The sequence below is a fragment of the Anneissia japonica genome, unplaced genomic scaffold (genome assembly GCF_011630105.1).
Source record: "Anneissia japonica isolate Jap-2015-1 unplaced genomic scaffold, ASM1163010v1 scaffold4751_len126671_cov214, whole genome shotgun sequence".
NCBI classification, from domain to species: domain Eukaryota; kingdom Metazoa; phylum Echinodermata; class Crinoidea; order Comatulida; family Comatulidae; genus Anneissia; species Anneissia japonica.
In genome coordinates, this window is record NW_022749460.1 from 44876 (window position 1) to 49560 (window position 4685).

At 37.2% G+C, this 4685-nt stretch overlaps 1 protein-coding gene across 1 annotated transcript in view; it reads right to left on the bottom strand.

Annotated features, from left to right (window-relative positions):
* LOC117121096 (cytoglobin-like) overlaps nt 1-4685 on the bottom strand; it is a 34318-nt gene that overhangs the window by 14252 nt on the left and 15381 nt on the right. The window lies entirely within an intron of this gene.

The window sequence follows — 4685 nt, forward strand, 5'->3', positions numbered from 1 at the left end:
ATTAATGGTAATATTTTGAAAATGTTAATAAGTTCACTTTATGGTGGCCTATAGCATACACACTACTAATACTGTCCAGATAGATAATCGCAATTCACGCAAATAAAAATTCAATTAAATTCAAATCAAATTTTATTCAACATATCAATACAATAACTAAATACCGGGATGGTGTCCGGCGGGGGATAGTTTAACTAATTGTAGTTAATAGTAATATACTGTATTTAAGAGTAGTTAAGCATAGCTTAAGGTAGTTAGAGACGCCCTGGGTACGACATTAAACTCCATCCGGTCGAAGCGTCGGCGACTAAACTGACAACCCTCTCAAATTTCTTAGTGGCTGCTGAGGGGAGGGTGTTTATGGTCACCCAGCAGCAAGAAAAACCAATAGCTGAACAAAGGGCGGATGAGCTCCTCGGAGTCAACGGCCAACCATTAATTAGTTTAAGGAATAGGAGTAGTTTAATCTCATTGTTATTGTTATTATGATTATTTTTATTATATTTTATTGTTACTATTTTATTGTTATTTGCTTTTTCTCAGTTGGCCTATATTATTTTTCTGTAAAGCGCATAGGGGCAATGTGCAATATGCGGTATATAAATACAACATTATTATTATATTATAACAAAAAACAAAAAGAAATATCGGATACAAAGACTAAGCATTACAGAGGTAGGGACGTTACTCCACTAAGGTCTTAAAGATCTGCATACCCCACAACAACCGAACTGTGCATTAACGGGTTAAGGAGGTTACGGTACTCCGCTAAGGTCCTAATGACCCGTATACCCCATCCTAACGGAAATATGCATTACTGGGGTGGAGTAGGGGCGTTACCCCACTGAGGTCCTAATGACCCGCATGCCCCACCCTAACCGAACTATGCATTGCCGGCGTAGGGACGTTACTCCACTAAGGTACTAATGACCCGCATACCCCATCCTAACCGAACTATGCATTACCGGGTTAGGGACGGTACTCCACTAAGGTCCTAATGAACCGCATACCCCACCCTAACAAAAGTTAGCATTAACGTGGCAGGAGTGGCACCTGAGGGGGCCGGGGGACCAGGGCCCCATCGGAGAGAGCTGCCCCTCCCGTCGGAGAGAAAAAGCACAATTCGTCGGGGAGAAAAACAAATTATATGTATTTTCTACATATTAGTAGACTCTAAAATCGATTAGGCATTTGAAACCCCTAAATTTTCAAAATTTTCAGAGGCTTCGCCCCCTGGACACTTTCGGACCTTTTATCAAAGATCGACCACGCCCACTTTGCTTTCGTCGGGGAAATCTGACCCCTCGTCGGGGGGGCATCGACCCCGCCCCCACCCCCGGAACGGGGTAGGGACGTTATTCCACTAATGTCATATTGAACCCGCATACCCCATGGATTTTCAATCAAGTTGAACTGTTAAACATGAGGTCTCTCCATCTGCTATACATCTTGGAATCCAAGAGCATCAGTTTACATAATATTGCAAATACCTTTAGAGTATTGCTACTTTTCAGAATTCGTTGCATGAAGCTATATTCTGATTTTTGCATAAACTCTTTAAAGTCAGACTCCGGAGGAAAACATTTTTTTGATATGTTGTAGAACTGATTTTTCTAAGACAGAAAAATGTTGTTTGACGAAAAACTGGGAAACGGTGAATGAGATATTTTTAAATTAATGATATTTTGAAATTAATGATATTTCACAATCCATCGGAAATGGTATCTGTAGCATTTTTGCTGATGATGTTGTTGTTTACACATCCAGTAACAACGTAACCATAATTAATGATTCATTACAAAATATAATGAACAATGTAAAAAAATGGTATGATGATAACCACCTTACCATTAATACCGATAAAACTAAAATAATGCTTCTCAGAAATAATCACTCTAGGACCATTAATAACACCTTAAATATTGTTCTTGATAACACAAAACTTGAACAAGTTTCCAGCATAAGGTACCTAGGAGTTATAATTGACGACACTCTAAGTTGGAAACAACATGTGCACAATATTTCTAAAAATGTGGGATTTAAAATTACAATGTTGGGCAAAATGTCAGGGTTTCTTAATAAATCACTATTAGAAACTCTGTACTTAAGTACTATTCAGCCTTATTCTGATTATGCAATAACTGTTTGGGGAAATTTGTCTGAACTTAATAAGAAAATTGTTAAAAGACACCAGAGAAGGGCGGCTCGTATTATTACGGGTAACTTTGATTATCGAAATATTAGAGGTGATGATATTATTCATTCTTTGTCCTGGCAATCGTTTGAAGAGAGAAGGGATTTTGCCATTGCGTGTCTTATGTATAAATGTATTCAAGGTCTTGCGCCGCAAAGGCTTTTAAATGAAATTGTATTAGTATGTGATAGGCACACACATTCAACCCGTAGTGGGAACTTACTTCGAGTGGTTACACCTAAATTTAACTCGTATAAAATGAGTTCGAGTCTTAAGGTTGCCGGAGCAAAAATCTGGAATGAATTACCTTCAAATATCACCCACTCACCCTCAATTTATTCTTAGGCTATGTTCACACACACGGCGTAAGGCTGGCTTAAGCCTGGCGTAGCGTACGCCTTTGTGTGTGAACTAGGCAGTGGCGTTGTTAAAGCCACTCATTACGCCACGTCCTTGGCGTTATTAACGCTACCTGCAGACCCCAGATTAGCTAACGCCACTGAGCTAACGCCAGTGATGCTTGAATGATTTGACCTCATTTCAAGAGATTGACCAATCACGATTGCAATATATTAGCTACTTTGGTCTCTTTTCTGTGCTCTCTATAAATGAAATGGTAAAGGGGTTCTTTTCTATTGCATTTTACTTAGTTATAATGTATATGATTTATTGATTGTGTTTTGTAAGATATTTTAACCATTTAGACTGTCTATTAAAACATGCAACATCAACAATGCTAGCTGAAAAATCAAAAGTAAAATTGTTCATTTAAAATACAATAATCATATAGGCCTAAGTTCACTTCGAACAATTCACACATTTAAAAGTTTTCATGATGCACTGTTAATTTTACTACTGTACTGTTAACACGTACATTATTTAAAACTGAAAACTATTCCACTCCACATAGGCCTAGGCCTATATTACTGCTAGTTTAACGAACGCCGTTTGTGTGAACACTTTGGAATTTTAATCCATGGATTAGCTTACGCCTGGCGTAAGACTTACAAGGCTCACTTCTTCCTCCTTAATTGATTTCTGGCCTTGTCTGATTACTATTTAGGTTTTCTGCTTTTGAAAAGCCGCACCCCCTGATTTGAGGTGGCGCCGTCAACTTAGCAGTGCACGGTAGGGGAGCCGCAGGCTTATCCTCGGTGGAAGCTACCAGAGCCCAGTAAACTGACGCCGAGGTACACGGTAGTGATGGCGGCGACATCTCAAAAGCGGGGGCGCGCGTATGCCATTTTCGTGATTTCTGAAGAGGAAATGGAGGAAAAAAAAAAGAATGAAAAAGGAAAGAAAAAAAAAGTGGAATTGGGGAGGAAAAGGGTTTCGAAATGATGATTATTATTATTAATGCCTGACTCTGGGTGTGTTCTTTTGTGTTTTGTTTATCATTATTATTTTTTTGTTGATGTTTATTATTATTGTTATTATGATTGTTTTATCATTATTAATAATAGTATTATTATTATTATTTTTTTCCAGGACCACAATGAAAAACATTTCTTTAAAATGATTGTGTCATCCTGGCTAAAGATATTAGTAAAGATACAGATTTTTTAATATTTAAAAACAGAGGGGAAAAGGGGCGTAACCGCCCATTTTTACACCTTTTCCCCCCAATTTTTAAATATTCAAAAATCTGTATCTCATTCACCGTTGCTCAGTTTTTGATCAAACTACTTTTTTCTGTCTTAGAAAAATCAGTTCTACAACATATCAAAGTTTGTTTTTCCTCCGGAGCCTGACTTTAAAAGATGGCACACCCTTTTCAACATACATCATGCTAGCACATGCTGTCACTACAGACAATCACATTATTGCCGTTAAAATAATTGATTATTGATTGTATTTTACCTAGATAATCAATAAACTATATAATTATCACAGTTGTTGTCATATGGCAGATACGCATTAATGATAAGTGATAGATCGTCAGCCTTCCCAACTTCAATGTCAGTGAGTCTTTTATCGTTTAAATTAATAGTAAAAAATAAAATCAGATAAACCTTTTCTAACATGATAGCCTCCGTTTCAAAAGGCGACCAACAAGAAGACCGTCGGAACTGAAACCAAAGAGACACTAATACAATCAAAATTAACATGAAATGACTTAAGTATAAACAATTCGTCATCAGTAAGCCAATGCTCCTGCAGAGCTATAATATCATTTTTATTGATTATTGAGATTTAAATGATTTACAGTTGTAGCTAACACACTTCAACCAGTGGACGAAAGATAAATAGTTAGTAGTCCCACTGTCCATCATTTTCGTATTTTCGAGGTCAGGTTCATAATACCGTCTAATTATAGCATTCACAGGCCATAACCCAGTATCAAACATAACATCTGTCTCTTATACACATCTAGATGTGTATAAGAGACAGGCTATATTCTGATTTTTGCATAAACTCTTTAAAGTCAGACTCCGGAGGAAAACATTTTTTTGATATGTTGTAGAACTGATTTTTCTAAGACAGAAAAAAG